The 11793-nt window shown below is 34.4% G+C and overlaps 1 long non-coding RNA gene across 3 annotated transcripts in view; it reads right to left on the reverse strand.

The window, feature by feature from the left end:
* Positions 1-11156, reverse strand: part of LOC139184094 (uncharacterized) — a 63904-nt gene extending 52748 nt beyond the window's left edge. For all 3 annotated transcript variants that reach the window (XR_011567558.1, XR_011567557.1, XR_011567555.1), the window contains exons 1-2: positions 11037-11156; positions 10423-10509 (exon numbers count right to left, since the gene is read on the reverse strand). This is a non-coding gene — a long non-coding RNA (uncharacterized lncRNA). The remainder of the gene's footprint in view (positions 1-10422; positions 10510-11036) is intronic.
* Positions 11157-11793: the final 637 nt, after the last annotated feature.

An 11793-nucleotide genomic window follows, 5' to 3' on the forward strand; every position in this document is an offset into this window, starting at 1 on the left:
GCTTCAACATCAGACCTTCCAATGAACACCCAGGACTGATCTCCTTTAGAATGGACTGGTTGGATCTCTTTTCTGTCCAAGGAACTCTCAAGAGTCTTCTCCAACACCACAGTTCAAAAGCATCAATTCTTCTGCTCTTTCTTCAGCTTTCTTTATAGTCCAACTCTCACATCCATACATGACCACTGGAAAAATCATAGCCTTGACTAGACAGACCTTTGTTGGCAGAGTAATGTCTCTGCTTTTGAATATGCTATCTAGGTTGGTCATAACTTTTCTTCCAATGAGTGTCTTTTAATTTCATGGCTGCAATCACCATCTGCCTTGATTTTGGAGCCCAGAAAAATGAAGTCAGCCATTGTTTCCACTGTTTCCCCATCTATTTGCCATGAAGTGATGGGACCATATGCCATGATCTTAGTTTTCTGACTGTTGAGCTTTAAGCCAACTTTTTCACTCTCTTCTTTCACTTTCATCAAGATTCTTTTTAGTTCCTCTTCACTTTCTTCAATAACGGTGGTGTCATCTGCATATCTGAGGTTATTGATATTTCTCCCAGCAGTCTTGATTCCAGCTTGTGCTTCCTCCAGCCCAGCGTTTCTCATGATGTACTCTGCATATATGTTATATAAGCAGGGTGACCATATACAGCCTTGACGTACTCCTTTGCCTATTTGGAACCAGTCTGTTGTTCTATCTTTGTATATTAGATCTTTGTTGTTATATCTTTGGTATAATCCCAAATATATTTCAATGAATGTATGCAGTATTTCTTTAGAAAGATTATAGATACATACATCAAATTGTAATAAACTATTTCTGAGTATTAGAAGCATGATTGATTTCAGAAATCCTTTTTGGTACTTTCCATTTTTTCTTTTATAATGAGAGCATATTGTTGTAATCAGAAGAGATTATAACTATCATTTTAATGCTCATATCTGTTGGTTTGTTAAAATAAACACCATACACTGGGTTTATAAACAATAAAATCTTCTATTATACCCCATATATGGTGTTCTCTCTTCATGTCATCATCCAAATTTCCCTCATCATATAGGGACACAATATCCAAATTACTCTTGTTTTATATGGACATAAGTCACTGGACTGGAGCCCACTTGAATCTAGTATAAACTCACTTTAACTTCATTAGATCTGCAAAGACTCTATTTCCAAATAAGGTCACATGCATAAGGAACTGGGCTAGAATTTCAGCATATCATGTTGGGCAACGTAATTCAACTGATAAAACTAGGTCTTAGAATTCTTCAAAAATTGCATTAAAAACACGGAGAACTTTCTTCCAGCTACCAGGATTTCACTTTATTGATTCCTCTGAATAAACAAGATTAATTTATAAAAGGAAGGTTAAAAAAAGTATAGTTTGGTTTGGACACACACTGTGCCTATCCAGATTTTCTTGAATATATCTCTCCTCATCAAGAGTTTCTTACTAGAAATGTACTATCTATATATCAAGTGTTAAAATTTATTTACTCACTTTTGAATTCATATTTATTAGCTGATCTTTTCTTCTACTAATATACTGTCTGGGACTTGGGTTAGGTGTTACATGCTTAATATCACTCCACTGTGCTGAAGAAACCTGTTTAAACAAATCACGATGCTGTGACACAGGACAGAGCACTGAGACAAAAACATTTTAAGCTTTTTTCCATTTAAAGTCAGGCTGATATTTACAAATGCAGGCAAACTACCGGTTGCTTCAACATCATTCTCCCACAAACCCTCTAAATCATACTCCGGATAAGAGCCCTGAAAATTCCAGCTTTCACAGTGACATTTGCATCTGCATATGGAATTCTCTCCTACACTGGTTGGCAGCTGGTTTAGCACTGAAGATTCATGTCCTGTTATTTTTCTTCAGCAAGACCAATAGTTCTTGATAATATTTCTCCCAACTCTGTAAACTTGGGTTATATTTTCTGTGTGTTAAATGAAAATATTTTATTTTTTTCATTTAAAATATCCAGAGCAGATTTAAAAGTTTTTTTGTATAAAAATGGAAAACAAGTAGATATTACATAATGGAATGATTATTTTTTTCTTATATTCTTTTATTTCCCCACTCTCTTAGACTGAGGACCTTAGGAAACAGAGTCTGAACAAAAATATATACACAAATATTCTTTGGCAGGGGTGGGATGTCTATGTGCAAAGTGAGAATGAAGGAAAAAAATGAAAAAGGGAAATGAGACAAGAAAAGGGAGTGGAAATGAATCCAGTTGCCTGTGATTTCACAAGAAAATGCAGTCAGTTGTTGAGTTATATGGGGTATCTCTGGACAAGTTTAATGCAATCACTTTATTTGGGAGCTATAGTTTGGGTAAAAGAATGAGTATTTCTTCTTATGGTTCCACTGTCTTTCATTGGTCAAGTCCACTTCAGGGGATGTGAATTCCCCACACTCTGATTGTACCACACAGGTCTTCCGCACAATCGATGGAGAAGTCAGAGCCTTACAGCTCCATCTGGCCAGTGGTTATCCTCAGGGTCTCTACTTATCAGTTGGGGACTTCTAGATCTATAGTGATCATGGCCATAGTTGGAATCTCCTGAAGTTGTGTTAGTCAGGCTAGGGCTGCTCAGACCAAGAACAAAGGCAAGTAGTTGAGGTCTAGAGAGTGGGGATCAAAGGAGCCTATTGGGCAGTGCATAAACGAATCTAGTGAATCAACACAGTTATGGATACCCTGTCCTATGAAACAACTGCTGATTTTTATAGCTGGGTTGATCTTTAAAAATCATGTAGTCCAAATGTGACTTCAATACATGAAAAGATATTTCCATTTTCAGTTAAAATAGAGTAGTCGGGACTGAACTTCCCTCCCAACTGAAATTATTTACCCCACAAAAGTGCAATATATATTTAAAAAGCCAAGAGTTTTCAAGACACTAGACATCAGACAATGGAAGACAGTGATACCTGAGAAATAGGAAGCAAAAAACATGAGCCCAGTGAACACTGCCACCTACTTCCATCAGACTTCCCAAGCTAAGGGAGAAAGACTCAGTAGGAGCTGAGCAGATTCTTTGTGTGAGGAGATGAAGCTATGAGTGTGGGTAGACTGAGGCAGTTAGAGTCTACAGTACTCAGTATCATAAGGAAGACAGCAGTACAAAGAGAGAGCTCCAGAAATCTGGCAAAGATTCCTTTTCAGTATGCAGTTGGATACTACTAACACATGCATGATGCATGCTATGAGACTATACCCTGGATTGAAAGAACCACATAACAGAATTATTATGAGTAACAGTGCCAACCAAGCACTCACATGAGACTGGGACTAACGCCTGTTTTGTGTGTGTGTGTGTGGGTGTGTTAGTTGCTCAGTCGGGTCCTACTCTTTGCGATCCCATGGACTGTAGCCCATCAGACTCCTCTGGAATTCTCCAGGCAAGAATACTGGAGTGGGGTGCCATTCCCGTCTCCAGGGGATCTTCCCAACCTAGGGTTTAAACCAGGGTCTCCTGCATTGCAGGCAGATTGTTTACCATCTGAGCCACCGAGGACCACCAACCAAATTGGAAAAGCCTCATGATTCAATGGGCATTAGAGTGCGCAAAAGAAACTTGCCTATGTATTGGGAATATTTGGTCTTGATTAAATACTGCTCTGATTCTGCTTAACAAATGTAAAAGTGAGAACTGAAAGGAACAAACTGTTTGTAGGTAACTTATCTGCATGCATCATGGAACAAAGATCACAAATACTTATATAAAAGCCAAACTATCAAGAACTCAATAGGACAAAATTCACAATGATGAGGAAAATAACAAAAACTAAAGAATTACAGACTTGCAAAGAGGTAAGAAACATGAGCCATTTTAAGGAGAAAAGCTATAAACTGAAACTGATTTAGGATTGATATAGAAATTAAAATGACTAAATGAGGACATTAGGAGAGATATGGAACATATAAACACCTTCCAATCTGAGCTTCTAAATATAAAACCCTGGATGAGATTAACCAAATTACAAATTAAAAAAAAAAAAAAAATAGAACTTGAAGACAAGCAGTAGAAACTATTCAAAATGAGACACTAAGAAAAAATATAAATTTCAAGGAGTCAGTGATCCTTGGGACAATTTATGAGGGTCTACTAAAATGTAACTGGAATCTCTGAAGAAGTTTCAACTCTTTAAGGAAGAAAGTGGCTAAATTTTTTCAGAAATCTCAGTTCAGTGAACCCCAAAGTACAAGAAACATGAAGAAAACTATACCATGGCACACTGCAATCAAATTGTTCAAAACCAGTGATAAAGAAAATAACAACCTTAAAACAGCCAGAGAAAAACACATTACATAAAGAGGAACAAAAATAAGAATGACAAAAGATTTCTCTGCAATAACAACAATAAAAACAATGCAAATGAGAACTCTGTCTTTAAATATTAAAAGAACAAAATACTTTCAAACTGAAATTTATACCCAGCAAGTATCTTTCAAAAGAAAGGTAAAACAATACCTGTCTAACATATATAAAATGAGAGAAATCATGACAAACAGACCTGCACTATAGGAAATGTTAAAAACAGTCTCAAACATAAGGAATGATATCAGATGGAAATATGAATTTACACAATGAATGAAAAGTTTTGAAAATAGTAAATTCTTGGGTATTTATGATTTGTAAAAATTATTTACAACTTAAAAATAACTATCTAAATAAAAATAATATCTATATATTGTGGGCTTTATAAAAATAAAATACGTGACAATAATTGCACAAAGGTGAAGAGGAAGAGAAATGAAAATATTGTAAAGTTCTTAAATCACAGGTGAAGAGAACAGGTTTAATATAATTTGAAATTAGTGATAAATAAGATGTTCACTCTAAATTCTCCAGAAATCACTGAAATAACAAAATAATTGTAGCTAGTATGCAAAGAAAGGATATAATATGGACTCATAAAGTAACATTTAACTAATTCAAAAAAGAGCAGAAAAAGAGACATATATATATATATATATATATTTCTTCAGATTCTTTTCTCTCATAGGTTATTATAAAATACTGAATATAGCTCTTTGTTCATTGCTGAGAGAAATGAAAGAATGTGTAAATAAATGATAAACTATATTCATGGGTTTAAAGCCTTGATTTTGTTAAGATGTCAATTCTAATTAATACATATGTGAATGCATATATGCATATATATGCTAATAGACATACATAGTCACTCAATGCAATCTCAATAAAAATTCCAACAGACATTTTCTTGAATAAAAACTAACAAATTAATTTTGAAACTCATCATGAAATGCAAAGAAGCAAGAACAAGAAAAATGACTTTGAAGAAGAGAAAATTTGGAGAACTAATACTACCTGGTTTTAATATTTATTAGAAAGCTAAAAATAAAAAATGGGAGTCATTGTCATAAATATTGATTTTTTTTTTCTAATTTTATTTTATTTTTAAACTTTACATAATTGTATTAGTTTTGCCAAATATCAAAATGAATCCGCCACAGGTATACATGTGTTCCCCATCCCGAACCCTCCTCCCTCCTCCCTCCCCATACCATCCCTCTGGGTTGTCCCAGTGCACCAGCCCCAAGCATCCAGCATCATGCATCGAACCTGGATTGGCAACTCGTTTCCTACATGATATTTTACATGTTTCATTGCCATTCTTCCAGATCTTCCCACCCTCTCCCTCTCCCACAGAGTCCATAAGACTGTTCTATACATCAGTGTCTCTTTTGCTGTCTCGTACACCGGGTTATTGTTACCATCTTTCTAAATTCCATATATATGCGCTAGTATACTGTATTTATGTTTTTCCTTCTGGCTTACTTCACTCTGTATAATAGGCTCCAGTTTCATCCACCTCATTAGAACTGATTCAAATGTATTCTTTTTAATGGCTGAGTAATACTCCATTGTGTATATGTACCACTGCTTTCTTATCCATTCATCTGCTGATGGACATCTAGTTTGCTTCCATGCCCTGGCTATTATAAACAGTGCTGCGATGAACATTGGGGTACACGTGTCTCTTTCCCTTCTGGTTTCCTCAGTGTGTATGCCCAGCAGTGGGGTTGCTGGATCATAAGGCAGTTCTATTTCCAGTTTTTGAAGGAATCTCCACACTGTTCTCCATAGTGGCTGTACTAGTTTGCATTCCCACCAACAGTGTAAGAGGGTTCCCTTTTCTCCACACCCTCTCCAGCATTTATTATTTGTAGACTTTTGGATCGCAGCCATTCTGACTGGTGTGAAATGGTACCTCATAGTGGTTTTGATTTGCATTTCTCTGATAATGAGTGATGTTGAGCATCTTTTCATGTGTTTGTTAGCCATCTGTATGTCTTCTTTGGAGAAATGTCTATTTAGTTCTTTGGCCCATTTTTTGATTGGGTTATTTATTTTTCTGGAGTTGAGCTGTAGGAGTTGCTTGTATATTTTTGAGATTAGTTGTTTGTCGGTTGCTTCATTTGCTATTATTTTCTCCCATTCTGAAGGCTGTCTTTTCACCTTGCTAATAGTTTCCTTTGATGTGCAGAAGCTTTTAAGGTTAATTAGGTCCCATTTGTTTATTTTTGCTTTTATTTCCAATATTCTGGGAGGTAGGTCATAGAGGATCCTGCTGTGATGTATGTCGGAGAGTGTTTTGCCTATGTTCTCCTCTAGGAGTTTTATAGTTTCTGGTCTTATGTTGAGATCTTTAATCCATTTTGAGTTTATTTTTGTGTATGGTGTTAGAAAGTGGTCCAGTTTCATTCTTTTACAAGTGGTTGACCAGATTTCCCAGCACCACTTGTTAAAGAGATTGTCTTTAATCCATTGTATATTCTTGCCTCCTTTGTCAAAGATAAGGTGTCCATATGTGCGTGGATTTATCTCTGGGCTTTCTATTTTATTCCATTGATCAATATAAATATTGATTTTTTAAAAGAAATACAATAAAATAAAATAGAATAGATAATGTAGAAATAGACTAATATGTGTAAGGACCATTGGTTTTGACAACAGCTGAGGCAATTCAATGCAGATAGGATAGTTTTTCAACAACTACCCAAATTGCTGCTGAAACAATTGGATATCCATATGTAAAAAAAGTACTATAATCTATACCTCATACTATATAAAAATTAGTACCCTTGGGCAATGTACCAAAGGTAAAACCTAAAATTATAAAGCTTCTGGAAATATATGTAGAAGAAAGTATTTGTGAACTTGGTTAGGTGATATTGAGTATATATCACACCAAAATTGTATTTCATAAATAAGTTGGACTTCATCAAAATTAAAATCTTTTCTTCAAAGGACACTGAGAATGTAAAAATGAACCATAAAATCATGAAAATATTAGAAAGTTACCTATCTGGTAAAGGACTTATATTCTGTATTTATTAAGAACTCTCAATATTCAATAACAAGAGATAAAACAGTAAAAATAAAATATAGGCAAAAGATTTGAACTGGTACTTGACCAAATAAGATATACTTACAGCTACTAAGTCCTCGAAAAAGAAGTTCAACATCATTTAATCAACAGAGAAATGAAATTAAAACTACAAAGAGATACTTCTAGAAAGGCTGAAATTTAAAAATTGACCATACCAAACGTTGGCAACGAAGGAGAGAAATTGGAAATTTCATAAACTGCTTGTGGGAATGTTAAATGATATAGCTACTTCAAGAGATAGTTTCTCAAAAAAATGACAGTATATGTCCATACAAAGAACTGTACACAAATTCCAGTAGCAATTTTAATATCCCAAACTAAAAATAACCAAAATATCTATTGTTAGGTAAATAGCCTAGCAAGCTGGGTATGTTCACATAGTGGAAAACTTCTCAGCAATAAAAAGGAATGAAATATTGAAACATGCAACAAAATGGATAAATTTCAAAATCATTATGCTGAGTGGTAGATTCAAGAAAAGAAAATATATTGTATGATTCAAGTTATGAATTACTCAAACTCTAGAGCTTAAAAACTAATCTATAGAGACAGAAAACATACTACTGGTTGCCTGGAAATGGGAGAAGGACAAGGAAAGCTGGATGGGAATGATTACAAGGACCCTTAGAAGTTACTGATATATTCATTATTTTGATTGTAGCAGGGGTTCATGGTGTGCACATATGTGAAAACTAATCAAACGAATCAAAACTAATCAAACCCAGAGCTTGATCCCTGGGTAGAGAAGATCCCCCAGAGGAAGAAATGACACCCCACTCCAGTATTATTGCCTGGAAAATGCAATGGGCAGAGGACCCTGGGAGCTACAGTCCACGGGGTGGCAAAGACTTGGATATGGCTGAGCAATCAATCAAGGATAGTCCAAGATGGCACTGTTTATACTTGAATCCTCACAGAACCAATGCAAGATCACAAGTTCAATAAAGTAATTTTTTAAAGTGCTTACTCCATGTCACACTATGTATTAGGCATAGTGAACAAGTCAGGCATGGTCTTCACCTTTTGAAATTTTCTACTGAGAAAATTGTCATTATACATTTAAATAAAGCACAATTTGACAAGTATATAGGAGAGCTCTAAATATTACTGATGAGCAGCACAAGTATAATGGTCATATTTTTGAGGAAATTACATATAATCTTGTTACTTGATTGGGTCTGTATTGTCTTCAAATCCAATGACAATTTCTGATATAATTTGTACTAGTGTAATAGTTCTAACAAGTAAGACATTCTAATTTCCATATAAACTTTCACTGCTTTTGGTTTTACCTCTGAATATTTATCTTCTTTGTCTTATTTCACTTTTCTATGTTTAGAAATTGTGGTGTCACTTTATTCAATGTTTCATTTCATTGTCTGATTTTATCTCAACTGAAAGAGACCTCTTGCTTATTTTACCTGTGGAAAAGAGTCAGATTTTTCTGAACTTTGTTAAATTTACACTTCCTTTGCAAGACAAGTACTTCACAGGAGACTTTGATGTGTGTTCAACAAATGCATTTCCTCTGTTTCCCAAGTATTCTTTTCTGTATTCTTTCAAAAACATTAAGCTTGTGAAATTCTTGAAAAATATAGTCTTAAAATTTTCTTGAAACCTGAAACTTGTGTATACCACAATGTTTGCTCAGGCTCCTAGCTTTCACCTAAATGCCATTTCCAGAGCATGATATGTTTCCTCTTATCATTTCACAACCTTTTAAATTTTCAAAGAAAAGTTTTCCTCCAATTCAATTTTCACACTGAAGGAAGTTTTTAATCCCTTTGTAAGGGTTACCCTGTAAGTATGTGCAGAGAAAAATCAAAGTTGCTCTAAGAGGTAGATAGTGAATGATTGACTAAGCTGGTGTTTTCTCTCTTAGGTCTTGGGGGCATATCGAATTATACAGCCTGAGAGCTGAAAGGGCCAAAATCTCAGGACTCACAGCTATGACAAAGCTTTGGCTGGGATGTTCAAGCTAGGTTCCATCATCAGCTAATTGTCTCACCCATTTACTCAGAACATGAGATAATTTGTGATGGAGCAAAATCTTCATAACTCCAAATCATGAATGTCAGGGTTTTGTGGGAATTGTTCATTTATTCTTTCATCATTTATAACATATTTATTCAACAAATTACAGGATCATGGCTAGTAATTTTCCAGTGCTAGATGAACACCAAGCTTCTACACTTCTTCCTTAATTATGCCAGGCTGTATAAAATCATGGGTCTCAAGATCCTGTGACATTATTTACCACTCACTCATTATTTCTCTCATAGCTGTCATACTATCTTAGATTCTTATCTCATTCACCCATTTAAGCATTTTTGAGATCTACCATGATCTAAGCTCTTTGTCTACCTCTTGATAAATAATACAATCACTGCTCACTTAACAAGTCTACATTTCAGTTGGGTAGGAAAAAAACCACAAAAGATCATTACAGTGGTGTGTCCAGAAAAGTAAAGGACAAAGAAAGACATATCAAGTTTTCCTCTCACTAGTCCAGTAAAATTTCCCATAGATTTTCTCCTCATTCTGAACATGAGAATGAAATAATATCTTTATCACGTCCAGAGTCAGCTAGTACAATTCAGCATCTGGTGCTACGGTCCCCTCTGCAGTTTATGCTATGAGTGAACCTGCCTCCTGCCTGATCTAGTTTAAGTTATTATGATTTCTATCAGGAAATCCATGTGGAAATTAGTTAGACATGATAGACTTGAAATAGAATTTATTCAAGGGAAAAATATCCATTCTAGGTTAAAATCCCTTATCAAGTAAAAGTTGCTACATAACTACATAATGTTACTCATATTCTGCAAATGATATAGCTTTTAAAAAGTAAGTTATGTTTTATTTAAAGTGTTTTCTCATTTTCTGTAATGCCTCTAGATAGGGAACTTCTAATACTACTGCACAAATTTAAATAAAACATACTGGCCATTAATTTCTGATTTCAGTAGAGTTACTCATACCTGGAATCCTTGCTGAGGACATAGTGGGGTTTGGTGCACTGAGATTTGAGGCAGATTTTCCAAAGATTTTTATTGTCTTGACTTGTCCTAAGAAGAAGAAATGAGTCTGTGTTAAATGAAACCCCAAAGAATTATTAGGATTGTTTGGCTCCAAAGAGGGCAACAGAGTCATGTAAGTAATGAGAACATCTGTTGACTGAAACTCAACATTCTCTTTTCCAACCAAATAGTATGCCCCTGCAGGTAGAGACTATCATATGTCTTTGGGCTAGCAACACTTAATTCTCTATTCTGTATTTGGAAGGCACTCAATAAACATTCTGCAATGATTATAAAAATATAATGAAGATGAAGTTATTTTAATTTTAAGATGAAGTTAATTTAATTTTAAATTATGTTAAATTCTGGGAAGATTTCATAATAAAAGTAAATTTAATATTTCCCCCTGTTCTATTCTTTGTTCTTTAGGACATTTCATAAGTATGGCTTGCCTATTCAGAATGACACTATGCATTATTCTCAAAAGGCATGATTTTTTTAAATCTCTTGAGTTATATTGATTTGAAATAAACATGTCCTTAAAATTCTAATTTAATGTTCTCAGAAAATCTTACCATTATGGAAGTCACTTTCATATGTTCCTGGGAGAGTCAGGGAAGAGATTTGAATTTCTACTTGATTTCTTTCTTCTATTCAATTTCCTACACAGGATGTCAATTCATCTCTTGCTTGTGACTTTCATAGGAAGATATGATAGCTTCATTGGCAGAAGGGAAAGGACTATATTTATAATTGTCAGTATTTTTATAGCAACAAGCTGTTGGATCAACAAAAGATAATACAGACTGAGCTGTTTGTATTTTTACAGCTATAATTTAATCTTTCTTGGGAGCAATATGTAACTTTCCTTTTATGTTTATTTAGTTATCTTCAACTTGAGGCCACTTTGGTGCCTTTGAGTTGTCAGTTATTATAATACTGTTTTTAATTTTTTTTCTGTGAAAGTGGAAAAAATTTTTTTTTGTAATGACACTGTAAGAAAGGTATTGTTAAAGTGAAATGCTAAATGTCAAAGTTCTTCAAGTGGAGGAGAAAACTTACATTTGTTTCTAATTATAATGTACTTTACCAGCAAATTGAAAAATACAAAGAGAGTCTAAAATTAGGATAAATTGATGAATAAATCAAAATTGCTTTTAAAATGCCTTCTCTTTGCTAGATGATCAAAATACTTATTTTTCTTCTGTAGGGAATGCAACCTGTTCTATACAGCCTTCTTGACTGGTTGAAAATGAAATGGAACATTCTTTGTATTTTTTTCACATCTACCTCAGTCATATGTCATCATTTTGTATTTTGCAGTTTCCCATA

The sequence above is a fragment of the Bos indicus genome, chromosome 1 (genome assembly GCF_029378745.1).
Source record: "Bos indicus isolate NIAB-ARS_2022 breed Sahiwal x Tharparkar chromosome 1, NIAB-ARS_B.indTharparkar_mat_pri_1.0, whole genome shotgun sequence".
In the NCBI taxonomy this organism is placed as follows: Eukaryota; Metazoa; Chordata; class Mammalia; order Artiodactyla; family Bovidae; genus Bos; species Bos indicus.